Source organism: Hordeum vulgare, chromosome 6H (genome assembly GCF_904849725.1).
Source record: "Hordeum vulgare subsp. vulgare chromosome 6H, MorexV3_pseudomolecules_assembly, whole genome shotgun sequence".
In the NCBI taxonomy this organism is placed as follows: Eukaryota; Viridiplantae; Streptophyta; class Magnoliopsida; order Poales; family Poaceae; genus Hordeum; species Hordeum vulgare.
The window spans coordinates 461,669,365-461,687,390 of record NC_058523.1 but is presented as its reverse complement, the minus strand read 5'-3'; the positions used below and the strand labels follow the sequence as shown (position 1 = coordinate 461,687,390).

Here is an 18,026-nt window from a genome sequence, read left to right as displayed (position 1 = left end):
CCCGGTCATTGCATTACGACAAGTTCAGAGTGGATCTTGAGGGCAATGAGCGAAATGCTTAATTTTACACATATTTCGCGACGCCGCAATGGAACATCCGAACCACTGATGAATAGCCTAGACTTATGAACTAATGTTGGAAGCCGGCACTGAGCACTTTTTATTCCTGTAAATGTATGTATGTGTGTATTATTGTATATAAATAAAACCAAAACCAATGGCTGGTCGCGAGCACGGACCACCGGTGGTGGTGGTGCATCAGTTGGTGTAGCAGGTGGAGTCGCAAGGGTAGGGGCAGTCCGTCTTCTGGAACCCACCGCGGCCGTAGAACCAGTCCCCAACCGCCTCCGCTATTCTCTGCGACAGAAGGAAGCTCTCGTCAGATAAACAAACACCAGGACAGAGGCGCAAGAGGAAGTTGATGCCCGTGAACTGCTGGAACACCTGCATGACGATGGCGATCACCAGCGGCGGCCGGCTCTCGCGGCGCCTCGCCGCCGGAACGGCTTCTTCTCCGTGCACAACGCAGCCGCCATCTCGCATGCTAAGTTGATCTCGTCGAACTCGTCGTCCACCTCCTTAGTGCCGCGGATCCTCTCCAGCCTGGCACGGCCGGCCACACAGTGCCCGCGCTCGACGAGGCTCGTCGGCGTCTCAGTGATGACTACTTGACGAGGGACCCGAGGAACAGTATCTCAGCCGCGACCCCCGCACCACCGAGCGAGTATCTCCAGCAGATCGGGTGGCTGTTAGACGTGAAGTTGTTGACGATGTTGGCCACGAGGATCCCGATGGTAGAGGAGGGGGCTTTAATTAATTCAGGTGCTTTTTGAAACGAGGTGATTAATAAGTGACAAATGCAAAGGATGTATGCAAAACGACCCATCCTGACCCACCATGTCTACTTGACGCGCTGTGATTGACTGTGGACTAAAATTGCACAGGACTTACAAATTCTGGAACTAAATATGTTCAATTTACAAGTTGTAGGATCAAATCATCACATCTGATGCAAGTTTTAGGACCTAGGGTGCTATTACCTCGGCATTTAACATTGGCCTGCGCTGGCACGAGTTGATGAAACCTGTCGCAGTGCAGTATCGAAGTTAGCCCACCAGCAGAACATCCTGAAATCAGAGCCTGCCACATCCTTGAAAAAGGAGGAAATTAGAGCCTGCTATAGTTTCATTAGTCACATTGTGTGGATAAGAATGCATACATTTTCAGCTTTGTTCATTCCTTTGGCGAGCAGGTCTTCTATAACTGCTTGCCACACCCTCGCACCTCTGTAGTGTAGATTTGTGCTCTGTCAAGATTGCAAAGTTACAACACAGAAACCTCAGTTCAGACCGGTAGTAATATCTTCAATAGGAGGAAATCATGGAAGCTTATTATTATTATTATTATTATTATTATTATTATTATTATTATTTTTAGAAAAGGAGGTCAAACCCTCGGTCTCTGCATCAATCGATGCATTCAGCCATGTTATTAATTATTCCACAAAGGTCTAACAAGAGTATACATCAAACTATCCAAAGCCACCACTCACACCTACAAACTCGATAATATGGAGTGCTCTCACTCCACATATCTAAGACCGGTGTTGTTTCCAATTCATCCACATAACATATCGGGAACAACAGTCAGTGCAGCACACCTAAAACGCACACCTCACGCACACGTTTTACCAGCCGTCATCATCCTCGAACCACTGACCCATCTTCAGGAAAGAGATCCGCATCATCCTTGCCAGTCCAATCATCCGTCGACGCCACCACAACGCCCAACGGCGTCATCGTCCTGCGCTCATCCGTCCAGCGGCGAACTCCGGGATATCTGCCGTGCGTAGCACCTGCCAACCAGGCATGACTCAGCGTAGCACCTGTCGGTGAGGCATGACTTGACAGCTCCACCGAAATTCCGTGCAAGACGAAGCCGCTCCACATCCTGCCTCAGTCTGCTAGCCCTGCTCCACAAACGATGCTCCCAAGAGAGAAACGGCACCGCAGTACCGCCATCGTCCGATCTGGAAGACCAGATCCTAGGGTTTCCCCCGAAGCAGTGCCTACCACCAGCAACCGTTCAGGACCCACACAGTGTCCATCACCACTCAGCCCTCAAGGCGACGCCTTCAGGAAGGTCACGACGTCAAGAACGCCGTCGCCGCCCACCGAAGTTAGGGTATTCACCCGAGAGGCAAGGAAGGGGAGTAGAGGAGCAGATGTATACCGACGTCTTCAAAAAGGAAATCATGGAAGCTTGGAGTATGGGCTCACCGGATCAACTTCTTCCTTGTCGCCGGTGAAAGACGAGCCGTCGCAGTACCGAACCTTGACCTTGTTCCAGTTGTAAAAGTATGTTATTGACAAATTGCACACCCATCATCATTGTTATAATTATTATCACTATTATTATTATTTATGGGAATTGCACACTCATTGTTGAGCAGATGAGTTTACACTGAACCTAGGCAGTCTGAAAGCTGAACTTCTAGAAACCTGACAAAAAAGGGGTCTAGCATAGATGATCGGACGAGGCGGGTGGTGAAACTGAGGTACTACAGTACGTACGAGGGTTGTAATCAAACCTGAGAATGGCTTCATACTTGAACCATACTTAAATCATACCCATTCATTTATCTTTCAAAACCATACTTGAACCATACCCATTTAGTGTCATTTTTAGCCCAACCAAAACCAAACCCCCTATTTTTTCCACCTAAACCAATTTAAACCCAAAACATAACCGTGGGTTTAAACCCAGTACATAACCATGGGTTTGCTTTAATGTACATATGATTACACAAATTGACATGTTAAGAAACAAATGAGATAGAAAAGGCATAAGTGCATCTACAACGGTTTAGAAACAAAGTAATCCTTAAGATACAATCAACACACAATAAGAGGCAAAAAGAACATGCCCATGGTTGAAAAGCTCACTAACAAGTGTATTTAAACCAAATTGCTTAGCGAAAGCACAAGAAAACACTTCCGATTTTCATCTGTTGTTTCCCCATAATACACAATTACATAGTGCTTACATCATGCACGCGGATCAAAGATACTCGTTCTCGGTCGTCGTTGATTATTGCATATAACTAATGCATAGAAACCGGTTTGGACCCATAGTTTATAACCGCTAATAACCAAACCGTTTAAACCCATAACCAACTATAACCAAACTGGTTTCTCCACATACCCAAACCAAAACCAAACTAAAAAAATCTCAACCCAATAAAACCTGAACCAATCAAACCCAAAGTAAGAACCGAACCGTTACACCCGATTTTTTAATAACCATTCTCACGTTTAGTTGTAATCCAACGTGTTGCTCAAGATCCCGATGAAAGCGACCTGCTTGGCCATCTCCTTGGAGGACCCTAGTCGGGTTTTCGACCGCTGCAGGCAGTCCGTCACATTCTTGCACCATGCTCCTCCCTGCCGTGCCGCCACCATTTATTTGCACACAGAGTCGAGCTTAACATTCCTTGGCATGCATGCACTGAATTCCGTGGTATGGTACCGCTACCACGAGTGAATTAAGGACAGTAAAACCGAACCTATTCCGAGCTCTCTCACGCATCCTTACTCGTGAGCCGTTGATTTCGTGTGTGGGATGTAGATCACCGTCAAATCAATGTTCAGGTCGTGAAATGGACTATCTGATGCGCCTCTACTCACGCGTGGGCTACTAACGGGCCGACTGTCCTGGGGCTGCTACTCCCGAAGCTAGTTTGAAGCCCTCTCATTCGTCTATACGAGTTAACGTCCGATCACGAACGAACGGTCGTGATACGCTTATGGATGGGCTAACCCCATCCCACCTCCTCACGACTTGCCTTGTCTCGCTCGTCTCCATCTGAGCAATGGCGGCGCAGCAGCTTCCCAAGCTCCTCGGATCCTTCCCTGGTGGGGACACCATCGGGCATGTCACTGAGCATCGGATCCCCTTGGAGCCGCAACCACACTTGCGAGGGTATCAAGCACGAGAGAAGCAAGCTGATCCAACGCACGGGGAGCAAAACCGGCGCGAGGGGATCCAGCGGGACACGCTTCAGCCGATGCGCTTGAGGGAAACGGATCCAGCTGACGAGGGGATCCAGCGGGCGTGAGAGACGGTGGCCAGCCGTGCTGTCCTTCTACACTCTTTGCTCTGAAGGTGCAGGCAACAGGTATGGGCTTCACTCTCAAATCGCTCGCGACGAAAGATTTTCTCTCAGATCGGTACAACAGGGAGGAACTTTGCTGCAGAGGACGTCTTGGCAGGGGAAAAGGGTCCGGACCTACATCCCCATGTCTATGCAAATATCACTTCTCTTTATCTTGGATGTTGTAATCTTCAGATTTGTCTACTTTCTACATGGCGAGTAGTATTCCACGACAATCAGGAAGTGGCCACCGTCAGTGTCCTTTTACTCAAAATACTCGTCACTGAACTTTGCTTTTTTACTGCTTTCTACCGTGAAGTCCTTACTTTTTGTTGAATGTTGATCTATGCTACAAATTTGTGCATATGTTCTTTTACTCAGTTTATTCATGTTGCAGGATAGCAATCTTTGCATATGTTCTGCCTGAAGGCCAATCGGTCGGTATATTTTCTTCCTACTAGCAAAAATACCCGTGCGTTGCACCGGAAGAAAAAAATTATCACATGCGGTAAGCATAGCCGATTACATGAGTAATTGTTTAATTTTGACCAACGTCAACTATTCTCAACACAAAGACTTATGCTTTCGGCCATACCATCTTCGTAAAATGGCTAAGAAATGTTTGCATTGTTAAGTTTGCAGCTTTGGTATTTTATTCCCACATGTATTGTTGCAGGTACTCCCCACTCATGATGGTGTACTTTTTGTCCGGTATTAATGCGAGGCATATGTAAGACCGGTAATCTACTGGGTTAACTATTGTGACCAGCTTGATGTAAAAATAAAATACTATTGTGAGTGCCTTATTAACCAAGAACCGAAAACATGGATAGTTAATTTTGCTAAACTTTGGACATTTTTCTCATGGATATGTAACAATCTTCTCAAAATCTAGAACAGTTTTATCCTAAACCTAAATATTTTTTTCTTAAACCTAGAACATTGTCTTGCTTAATCTTAATTTCTATAAAGACTGCAAGTCTTGTAGGTAGAATCCTAAATTTTCCAATTAGAATAAAAATGCATTCTAGTGAGCATGTTTATAATTAGATAGTATCAGATGTAATGTAATAGTGGAGGAGACACATTCCCCTCCCTTGACCAACCTGATTATTTTCTTTATTGGTAAATAGGAAAGAAGATAGTTTAGTCAGCAAGGCACATATAATCGCACCAACAGGAAATAAATCCATCTCCATCAATCAAAGTTGTTCTTTTTCTCTCGAGATACGACGAGCGAGCCTATCTTTGAAAGAACTACCCGAAATTAAAAAGGAAAGACATTTTTTTAGTCCGCAAGGCACATACAATTGTAGTAACAAGAAAGAAATGCATCTCTACTGATCAAAGGTGTTCTTCTTCTGTCGAGAGATATGACGAGGGAACTATCTATATGTAGTGGTACACATACGGCGTACTTAGTCTAGAGATGACCTCATGCCCATCGTTCATTAATCGACTCAAAAGAAAAGGTTTCCGACCAAGCAAGCATGAGCATCCCAACCTCTCACAAGTCAGTCCATAGAAGACCAATACAATCTACAACATATCCTTGCTACACAGTGTGCCATAAATGCTGACCTTTTGCATCAGAGAATGAACTTGTACTGTGGTAAGAGACTAATCACACCCCGAAGTTAGTTTTATTCCTGAAATTCGACGGCAACCTGCTGTCTCAAATTGGTTCTCTGTCATTCTGAAGAAACATTGTGTATAACTTTCAAGGGAAAACTGAACACAAAATATTTCATATGGTAAAAAGCAATGTCAGAATAGCAATCATAATTTCTGTAAAATTTGTGAGGCAGCTAAAACAGTTGAACACATCTTTCAAACTGCATTCGATGTGCCTCCTTCTGCACATATATTCCAATGTGAATTGCAGTTTGCTCTTGGCATGATTTGAGGCGACTGAACGACCTCCTCATCAGCCAACATGGATTGCATCATCGTTGGGAATTGGGAAGAGTGGAACTTCAACATGGATGGAGATTCAAAAGAGACTGGTTGGAGCACTTTAGACGATTTCCTGCATGAAGATTACAAATTAGATTAGATAGGAGGAAGAGGATGGGTGAGGAGGAACCACGCTAAGGCTTTGTTCCTTGGCCGGCTAGATTGGGGGAGAAAGAAGTCCGCAAGGGAGATGTTTTTTTGTGCTATAAGAGGAACCTGGACATCAACCTGAATCTAGCGACCGGAGCCGCCGCCGGACCAGTAGCAGGTAGCCGCGTCGTCCCTACTCTTCATCTCACCTCATCTCTTCTTCCTCGGAGATGGAGCCTCCATGGCCATGGAGCACCGTCGCTGCCTATCTCCGTGGCCATGGAGCAACGTCGCTGTCGGCCTCCATTACTCGCCGCCGACGTCCGCGGCTTCCCTGCCGTCCCTCACCTCTCGGAGCCTTGCCGTCGTCGTCCTCCGTCGTGTCCCGATCGGATCGTCGCTGGATATGCTTGATCTGCAGTCGAACGTGTACAAAGGGTTGACCAAAAAACAAACCGTTTTTTCTTCACTTACCGAGGACAGCGGGTTGAATATGGGAAAATGTATGGACCTTTTTGCAAAACAGCGACGACGGGTTTTCCGACAGAAGCGATAGCCTCTTTATTATTATGTAAAGATTCCATATCTAATTAGTGATAGTTACTTCTGGCATGGAGATCGTGCACAAGTTAAAGTTCAGCTTAGCGAGCAATGTAAACTAAAAGCTACATGCAAAGATAATTATACACAATCTGCTAAAAACAACATGCATTCTTATCCAGATTACTGTTCCATCTGAGAGAGACATGATTTCATTCTAATTTGCATTGTGTGAGTATGTAAAAATTTGGATTGCACAATATCCATATTTTTTTATTGTCTCCACAAGGATTTTTCTATTGTAAAGTAGAAAGGCGAGAGGAGGATGTTGTGCTTAATGTGAATCAGCATCAGTTATTTATTTATTTTGTAATTATTTATTTCCCTTGTCATGATTTTTTAAACTAAATCCATTTTGATATTTTCCTCGAACAGGTTCCAAACGATGACTTCATCTACTCTTTCCTAATGTATGGTATTCACTTTGTATCGATGGAAAACTTAAACTTCTGAAGGATCCTTATCAACTATTAGAGTGGTAAATATCACCTTCCCTCGCTGATTCTCTGTCTGCTACTTGTTGTAACTACTCTGCACATAACTCAACGAGGCTCTGCTGCATCATCGGCTGGGGCTCTGCATCTCCTGTCAATGGGTACACCTCGCGTCAACCCTTTTGCTCTGCTCCTGTATGTATGACCTAGGTTGGTGATCATCTTCTGGTGGAACCCTATGATAGTACTCCATCCATTCTGCAGTGAAATATTACCCGTTGAAGGTGTTGTATTTCGTGCAGGTTGCAGCTTTTAGCTATGGTGGTTTATAATTCTTCTCCCGTGTTGGCAAATAGTTGATGTGTCAACATGTTTTCTAAGACAATATTGATATAGATTATTGTCTGTTTCGTTTACTGTCAAACATATATTCTTTATCTACACAAACTTAACTTTATTTTCACAAGCCCATGCATTAAAAAAATTCCTATCATCCAACTGAAAAAATTCATGGGCGCTGCAACACGCGGCATCAATGTTCTAGTTATAGTAGTATAACTGACCTCGAAACGAACCAACCAGCTGTTCACCCCGGAGCCAGAGCCCGGGGCGAGATGGTACGCAGGGGGCTCCCGTCCAGACACACTGGTAGCGCGATTCATAGGATCACACGTCAGGCTAGACTAGCGAGATGCCGAGAAGCCTAGCTAGCAAGCAGCAACGATGGCGAGACTGTCTGACCTGCTCCCTTGGCCACGGCGCTCTCGACGTAGGTGATGTCCACAAGATGGTCGTCGGCCCCGTGCGCCCCGAGGAGCGCCAGAACGCAGGCGAACTGTTGGGGAACGTCGCATGGGAAACAAAAATTTTCCTACGCGCACGAAGACCTATCATGGTGATGTCCATCTACGAGAGGGGATGAGTGATCTATGTACCCTTGTAGATCGTACAGCAGAAGCGTTAGTGAACGCGGTTGATGTAGTGGAACGTCCTCACGTCCCTCGATCCGCCCCGCGAACAATCCCGCGATCAGTCCCACGATCTAGTACCGAACGGACGGCACCTCCGCGTTCAGCACACGTACAGCTCGACGATGATCTCGGCCTTCTTGATCCAGCAAGAGAGACGGAGAGGTAGAAGAGTTCTCCGGCAGCATGACGGCGCTCCGGAGGTTGGTGATGACCTTGTCTCAGCAGGGCTCCGCCCGAGCTCCGCAGAAACGCGATCTAGAGGAAAAACCGTGGAGGTATGTGGTCGGGCTGCCGTGGAAAAGTCGTCTCAAATCAGCCCTAAAACCTCCGTATATATAGGTGGGAGGGAGGGGAGGAGGCAGCCTCAAAACCTAAAGGTTTGGCCGAAATTGGAGGTGGAGGAGTCCTACTCCAATCCTACTTGGAGTAGGATTCCACCTTCCCACTTGGAAACTCTTTCCACCTTGTGTTTTTTCCTTCTCAAACCTTATGGGCCTTAGTGGGAACTTATTCCAGCCCACTAGGGGCTGGTTTGTCTCTTCCCATAGCCCATGAGACCCCTTGGGGCGTGACACCCCTCCCGATGGTCCCCGGCACCCCTCCCGACACTCCCGGTACACTACCGATGAGCCCGAAACCTTTCCGGTAATGCAGGAAAACCTTCCGGTAACCAAATGAGGTCATCCTATATATCAATCTTCGTTTCCGGACCATTCCGGAAACCCTCATGACGTCCGTGATCTCATCCGGGACTCCGAACAACATTCGGTAACCAACCATATAACTCAAATACGCATAAAACAACGTCGAACCTTAAGTGTGCAGACCCTGCGGGTTCGAGAACTATGTAGACATGACCCGAGAGACTCCTCGGTCAATATCCAATAGAGGGACCTGGATGCCCATATTGGATCCTACATATTCTACGAAGATCTTATCGTTTGAACCTCCGTGCCAAGGATTCATATAATCCCGTATGTCATTCCCTTTGTCCTTCGGTATGTTACTTGCCCGAGATTCGATCGTTAGTATCCGCATACCTATTTCAATCTCGTTTACCGACAAGTCTCTTTACTCGTTCCGTAATACAAGATCCCGCAACTTACATTAAGTTACATTGCTTGCAAGGCTTGTGTGTGATGTTGTATTACCGAGTGGGCCCCGAGATACCTCTCCGTCACACGGAGTGACAAATCCCAGTCTCGATCTATACTAACTCAACTAACACCTTCGGAGATACCTGTAGAGCATCTTTATAGTCACCCAGTTACGTTGCGACGTTTGATACACACAAAGCATTCCTCCGGTGTGAGTGAGTTATATGATCTCATGGTCATAGGAACAAATACTTGACACGCAGAAAACAGTAGCAACAAAATGACACGATCAACATGCTACGTCTATTAGTTTGGGTCTAGTCCATCACATGATTCTCCTAATGATGTGATCCCGTTATCAAGTAACAACACTTGCCTATGGCCAGGAAACCTTGGCCATCTTTGATCAACGAGCTAGTCAACTAGAGGCTTACTAGGGACAGTGTTTTGTCTATGTATCCACACAAGTATTGTGTTTCCAATCAATACAATTATAGCATGGATAATAAACGATTATCATGAACAATGAAATATAATAATAACTAATTTATTATTGCCTCTAGGGCATATTTCCAACAGTCTCCCACTTGCACTAGAGTCAATAATCTAGTTCACATCATCATGTGATTCCAACGAATCCAACACCCATATAGTTATGGGGTCTGATCACGTCTTGCTCGTGAGAGAGGTTTTAGTCAACGGTTCTGAAACTTTCAGATCCGTGCGTTCTTTACAAATCTTTATGTCATCTTATAGATGCTGCTACTACGTGCTATTCGGAAATGCTCCAAATATCTACTCTACTATACGAATCCGTTTCACTACTCATAGTTATTCGGATTAGTGTCAAAGCTTGCATCGACGTAACCCTTTACGACGAACTCTTTAACCTCCTCCATAATCGAGAAAAATTCCTTAGGCCTTTAGTTACTAAGGATAAATTTTGACCGCTGCTAGTGATTCAATCATGGATCACTCTCTGTACCTCTCAACGAACTTTGAGTCAAGGCACACATCAGGTGCGGTACACAGCATGGCATACTTCAGATTCTACGGCTAAGGCATAGAAGACGACCTTCGTCTATTCTCTTTATTCTGCCGGGGTCGGGTTTTTAGTCTTACTCAAATTCACACCTCACAACGCAACCAAGAACTCCTTCTTTGCTGATCTTATTTTGAACTCTTTCAAAACCTGTCAAGGCATGCATCTCATTGAAACTTTCATTAAGCGCTTTTGATCTATCTCCATAGATCTTTGATGCTCAACGTTCAAGTAGCACAATCCAGGTATTCCTTTGAAAACTCCTTTCAAACAACCTTGTATGCTTTACAGAAATTCTACATTACTTCTGATCCACAATATGTCAACCACATATACTTATCAGAAATTCTATAGTGCTCCCACTCACTTCTTTGGAAATACAAGTTTCTCATAAACCTTGTACAAACCCAAAATCTTTGATCATCTCATCAAAGTGTATATTCCAACTCCGAGATGCTTGCACCAGTCCATTGAAGGATCACTGGAGCTTGCATACTTGCTAGTATCTTTAGGATCGACAAAACCTTCTGGTTGTATCACATACAATGTTTGCTCAAGGAAACCGTCGAGAAAACAATGTTTTGACATCCTACGTGCAATATTTCATAAATAATGCATCAACAACTAACATAATTCTAACAGACCTTTAGCATCGCTACGAGTGAGAAAGTCTCATCATAGTCAACTGTTTGATCTTGTCGAAAACATCTTTGCGACAAGTCGAGCTTTTCTTAATAGTGACTTATCACCATCATCGTCTGTCTTCTTTTAAAGATCCATTTTACTCAATAGTCCTATGACCATCAAGTAGTTCTACCAAAGTCTACACTTTGTTTTCACACATGGATCCTCTCTCGGATTTCATGGCTTCCAGCCATTTGTCGGAATCTGGGCCCACCATCGCTTTCTCCATAACTCGTAGGTTCACTCTTGCTCAACAACATGACCTCCAAGACAGGGTTACCGTACTACTCTGCAGCAGTACGCGACCTTGTCGACCTACGAGGTTTGTAGTAACTTGATTCGAAGCTCAATGATCATCATCATCAGCTTCCACTTCAATTGGTGTAGGCGCCACATGAACAACTTCCTGCGCCCTGCTACACACTGGTTGAAGTGATGGTTCAATAACCTCATGAAGTTCTACTACCCTCCCACACAATTCTTTCGAGAGAAACCTTTCCTCGAGAAAGGATCCGTTTCTAGAAACAAACACTTTGCTTTCGGATCTGAGATAGGAGATGTACCCAACTGTTTTGGATATCCTATGAAGATGCATTTATCCGCTTTGGGTTCGAGCTTATCAGACTGAAACTTTTTCAAATAAGTGTCGAAACCCCAAACTTTCAAGAAACGACAGTTTAGATTTCTCTAAACCTCAGTCTATATTGTGTCATCTCAACGGAAATACGCGGTGCCCTATTTAAAGTGAGTGCGGTTGTCTCTAATGCATAACCCATAAACGATAGTGGTAATTCGATAAGAGACATCATAGTATGCACCATACCAAATAGTGCGTGGCTATGACGTTCAGACACATCATCACACTATGATGTTCCAGGTGTCATGAACTGCGAAACAATTTCCACATTGTCTTAACTGTGTACCAAAACTCGTAACTCAGATATTCATTTCCATGATCATATCGTAGACAGTTTATCCTCTTGTTACGACGAACTTCACTCTGAAACGGAATTGAACTTTTCAACATTTTAGACTTGTGATTCATTAAGTAAATACTCCTGTATCTACTCAAATCGTCAGTGAAGTAAGAACATAATGATATCCACTGCGTGCCTCAGCACCCATTGGACTGCATACATCAAAATGTATCACTTCCAACAAGTTACTATCTTATTTCATCTCAATGAAAACAAGGCCTTGCTCATGTGGTATGATTCGCATGTCACTAGTGATTCGAAATCAGGTGAGTACAAAGATCCATCAGCATGGAGCCTCTTCATGCAATTTATACTAACATGACTCAAGCGGCAGTGCCACAAGTAAGTGGTACTATCATCATCAACTCGTATCTTTTGGTACCAATATCATGAACATGTGTAACACTACGATCGAGATTCAATAAACCATTGAAGGTGATTATTCAAGAAAATAGAGTAACCATTATTCTCTTTAAATGAATAATCGTATTGCAATAAACACGATCCAATCATGTTCATGCTTAACGCAAGCACCAAATAACAATTATTTAGGTTTAACACCAATCCCGATGGTAGAGGGAGCGTGCGACGTTTGATCATATCAATCTTGGAAACACTTCCAACACGTATCGTCACCTCGCCTTTAGCTAGTCTCCGTTTATGCCGTAGCTTTCATTTCGCGTCACTAATCACTTAGCAACCGAACCGGTATCCAATACCCTCGTGCTACTAGGAGTACTAGTAAAGTACACATCAACATCATGTATATCAAATACACTTCTTTCGAATTTTGCCAGCCTTCTTATCTACCAAGTATCTTGAGTTGCTCCGCCTCAGTGATTGTTCCCCTCATTACAGAAGCACTTAGTCTCGGGTTTGGGTTTAATCTTGGGTCTCTTCATTAGTGCAGCAACTGTTTTGCCGTTTCACGAACTATCCCTTCTAGCCCTTGCCTTTCTTGAAACTTAGTGGTTTTACAAACCATCAACTATTGATGCTCCTTCTTGATTTCTACTTTCGCAGTGTCAAACATCGCGAATCGCTCAAGGATCATTGTATGTATCCTTGATATGTTATAGTTCATCACGAAGTTCTCACAGCTTGGTGGCAGTGACTTTGGAGAACTATCACTATCTCATCTGGAAGATTAACTCCCACTTGATTCAAGCGATTGTCGTACTGAGACAATCTGAGCACATGCTCAACGATTGAGCCTTTTCTCCTGTGCTTTGTGGACAAAGAATCTTGTCGGAGGTCTCGTACCTCTTAACAAGGGCACAAGCATGAAATCACAATTTCATCTCTTTAGAACATCACTTATGTTCCGTGACGTTTTACAACGTTTTCGGCGCCTTGCTTCTAAGCCATTAAGTATTTTTGTACTGAACTATCGTGTAGTCATCAGAAACGTGTATGTCGGATGTTCACAGCATCCACAGACGACGCTCGAGGTGCAGCACACCGAGTGGTGCATTAAGGACATAAGCCTTCTGTGCAGCAACGAGGACAATCCTCGGTTTTACAGACTCGGTCTGCAAAGTTTGCTACTATCAACTTTCAACTAAATTTTCTCTAGGAACATATAAAACAGTAGAGCTATAGCGCAAGCTACATCGTAATTCGCAAAGACCATTAAACTATGTTCATGACAATTAGTTCAATTAATCATATTACTTAAGAACTCCCACTCAAAAAGTACATCTCTCTAGTCATTTGAGTGGTACATGATCCAAATCCACTATCTCAAGTCCGATCATCACGTGAGTCGAGAATAGTTTCAGTGGTAAGCATCTCTATGCTAATCATATCAACTATACGATTCATGCTCGACCTTTCGGTCTCATGTGTTCCGAGGCCATGTCTGCACATGCTAGGCTCGTCAAGCTTAACCCGAGTGTTCCGCGTGCGCAACTGTTTTGCACCCGTTGTATGTGAACGTTGAGTCTATCACACCCGATCATCACGTGGTGTCTCGAAACGACGAACTGTAGCAACGGTGCACAGTCGGGGAGAACACAATTTCGTCTTGAAATTTTAGTGAGAGATCACCTCATAATGCTACCGTCGTTCTAAGAAAAATAAGGTGCATAAAAGGATTAACATCTCATGCAATTTATAAGTGACATGATATGGCCATCATCACGTGCTTCTTGATCTCCATCACCAAAGCACCGGCACGATCTTCTTGTCACCGGCGTCACACCATGATCTCCATCATCATGATCTCCATCAACGTGTCACCATCGGGGTTGTCGTGCTACTCATGCTATTACTACTAAAGCTACGTCCTAGCAAAATAGTAAACGCATCTGCAAGCACAAACGTTAGTTATAAAGACAACCCTATGGCTCCTGCCGGTTGCCGTACCATCGACGTGCAAGTCGATATTATCTATTACAATATGATCATCTCATACATCCAATATATCACATCACATCGTTGGCCATATCACATCACAAGCATACCCTGCAAAAACAAGTTAGACGTCCTCTAATTTTGTTGTTGCATGTTTTACGTGGTGACCATCGGTATCTAGTAGGATCGCATCTTACTTACGCAAACACCACAACGGAGATATATGAGTTGCTATTTAACCTCATCCAGGGACCTCCTCGGTCAAATCCGATTCAACTAAAGTTGGAGAAACCGACACTTGCCAGTCATCTTTGAGCAACGGGGTTACTCGTAGCGATGAAACCAGTCTCTCGTAAGCGTACGAGTAATGTCGGTCCAAGCCGCTTCAATCCAACAATACCGCGGAATCAAGAAAAGACTAAGGAGGGCAGCAAAACGCACATCACCGCCCACAAAAAATTTTGTGTTCTACTCGAGAAGACATCTACGCATGAACCTAGCTCATGATGCCACTGTTGGGGAACGTCGCATGGGAAACAAAAATTTTCCTACGCGCACGAAGACCTATCATGGTGATGTCCATCTACGAGAGGGGATGAGTGATCTATGTACCCTTGTAGATCGTACAGCAGAAGCGTTAGTGAACGCGGTTGATGTAGTGGAACGTCCTCACGTCCCTCGATCCGCCCCGCGAACAATCCCGTGATCAGTCCCACGATCTAGTACCGAACGGACGGCACCTCCGCGTTCAGCACACGTACAGCTCGACGATGATCTCGGCCTTCTTGATCCAGCAAGAGAGACGGATAGGTAGAAGAGTTCTCCGGCAGCATGACGGCGCTCCGGAGGTTGGTGATGACCTTGTCTCAGCAGGGCTCCGCCCGAGCTCCGCAGAAACGCGATCTAGAGGAAAAACCGTGGAGGTATGTGGTCGGGCTGCCGTGGAAAAGTCGTCTCAAATCAGCCCTAAAACCTCCGTATATATAGGTGGGAGGGAGGGGAGGAGGCAGCCTCAAAACCTAAAGGTTTGGCCGAAATTGGAGGTGGAGGAGTCCTACTCCAATCCTACTTGGAGTAGGATTCCACCTTCCCACTTGGAAACTCTTTCCACCTTGTGTTTTTTCCTTCTCAAACCTTATGGGCCTTAGTGGGAACTTATTCCAGCCCACTAGGGGCTGGTTTGTCTCTTCCCATAGCCCATGAGACCCCTTGGGGCGTGACACCCCTCCCGATGGTCCCCGGCACCCCTCCCGACACTCCCGGTACACTACCGATGAGCCCGAAACCTTTCCGGTAATGCAGGAAAACCTTCCGGTAACCAAATGAGGTCATCCTATATATCAATCTTCGTTTCCGGACCATTCCGGAAACCCTCATGACGTCCGTGATCTCATCCGGGACTCCGAACAACATTCGGTAACCAACCATATAACTCAAATACGCATAAAACAACGTCGAACCTTAAGTGTGCAGACCCTGCGGGTTCGAGAACTATGTAGACATGACCCGAGAGACTCCTCGGTCAATATCCAATAGAGGGACCTGGATGCCCATATTGGATCCTACATATTCTACGAAGATCTTATCGTTTGAACCTCCGTGCCAAGGATTCATATAATCCCGTATGTCATTCCCTTTGTCCTTCGGTATGTTACTTGCCCGAGATTCGATCGTTAGTATCCGCATACCTATTTCAATCTCGTTTACCGACAAGTCTCTTTACTCGTTCCGTAATACAAGATCCCGCAACTTACATTAAGTTACATTGCTTGCAAGGCTTGTGTGTGATGTTGTATTACCGAGTGGGCCCCGAGATACCTCTCCGTCACACGGAGTGACAAATCCCAGTCTCGATCTATACTAACTCAACTAACACCTTCGGAGATACCTGTAGAGCATCTTTATAGTCACCCAGTTACGTTGCGACGTTTGATACACACAAAGCATTCCTCCGGTGTGAGTGAGTTATATGATCTCATGGTCATAGGAACAAATACTTGACACGCAGAAAACAGTAGCAACAAAATGACACGATCAACATGCTACGTCTATTAGTTTGGGTCTAGTCCATCACATGATTCTCCTAATGATGTGATCCCGTTATCAAGTAACAACACTTGCCTATGGCCAGGAAACCTTGGCCATCTTTGATCAACGAGCTAGTCAACTAGAGGCTTACTAGGGACAGTGTTTTGTCTATGTATCCACACAAGTATTGTGTTTCCAATCAATACAATTATAGCATGGATAATAAACGATTATCATGAACAATGAAATATAATAATAACTAATTTATTATTGCCTCTAGGGCATATTTCCAACACGAACGTCGAGCACCAGAGACGGAGCTTGCTTCTGTTCTTCCCCATTGCCGCGTCGGCGACAAGGAGCGAGCGCGAGGACGAGGTCAGGGAAGAGCACACGCATGTATATATGCCCGACGAGAGGCCTTCCCTCGGACGACGCTAGGGGCCCCCGAAACCCTAGCCTCTCCCTCCTTCCCCGGCCGCCGCTGCCGCCGGCAAGGGCCGCGGTGGCGGCGGGCCCTGCGCCTTACAACCAGGACGGGTGGTGCCGCGGAGCCCCGGTGAGGCAGAGGAGGCGTCGCGCGCGGGGAAGACGGGGACGGCAGTCAGGGCGGCGGACCTGATGCGCGGCGGCGTTCGTGGCCCCATGGCCGGCCGTGGTCAAGTTGGATGGCGGCGGTGAGGCGCTCCATCCGGCGAGGGCAGCGGCGCTGCGCAAGGGCGGTCATCGAGGGTTGCGGATCTGGCGTGTCCGGCCCAGATCCGTCACGGCTTGGACTTCTTCGGCCGGTGGTGCGAGGAGGATCGGTGTGGGGCGGCTGGAGGCCCCGGCCGGCATGCCGACAGTGGTCTTTGTCTACATGACGTGCCTCCCTCGGTTTCATCCAGCCACGAGATCGGGGGGGGGGGGGCGACTTTCGGTGAAAACCGCGCCGACCTCGGTCATGGCGGACGATGGCGGCGTCGAGGACATCGTTACCAGCCCATGACATCGTTGTTGCAGGTCGTGGCACCACATTCGTGATGCTCCGAGGGAAACCTTAGATGTGGATCTACCGGTCGGACGATGATGGCATCTTCGCTGCTGTTCCCCTCCTGAGGGCATCGTTTTGGAGTACGTGCTGGGTGGACGGGATAAAAGGAGGAGCAGTGTTTGATCTACCGTGAGCCCTACGGTGTAGCCCGACGGCATGGCGCTGCGGTGGTTCGTCGACAGGCACGTGTAGGCGGATACGTGCAGGATGGTGGCGCTGTCTGGCATCGTGGTGGCGTCGACGGCAGACCTCGCAAGGATGATGCGTTTGTTCTAGCTGTGGAGAGGGTACGGTGGTAGATGGTGGAGGCGGCCTATGCGCCGGACCAGTTTGGGATCCAGTCTCAGTGGTGGCTGGGCTGGAGCATCAGACTATAGATGTTAGGATTTGGTGCGATATTTATTTGGTATTTGGCCCGGATATTCAACACATCTTCATCAAGGAATATGAGTAGCAACATGTGTTGCCTAGATGGCGGCTTCAGGCTAACTGATGTATTACTTTGTATGGTCTATGTGAATAATTAATAAATGACTGTATGCATCGTCTAGATGCAGAGGCCGGGGATATATCCTTCTTTTAAAAAAAATGCTCGACGAGCAAGGG

At 45.9% G+C, this 18,026-nt stretch overlaps 1 long non-coding RNA gene and 1 pseudogene across 1 annotated transcript; both read right to left on the bottom strand.

Annotated features, from left to right (window-relative positions):
• Positions 1–123: 123 nt before the first annotated feature.
• Positions 124–17,034, bottom strand: LOC123405606 (annotated as a pseudogene).
• On the bottom strand, positions 5,872–6,403 carry LOC123406226. The gene is made up of 2 exons (XR_006612042.1): positions 6,338–6,403; positions 5,872–6,182 (listed from the first exon to the last, which is right to left on the bottom strand). It is a non-coding gene; the product is annotated as an uncharacterized LOC123406226 (long non-coding RNA).
• Positions 17,035–18,026: the final 992 nt, after the last annotated feature.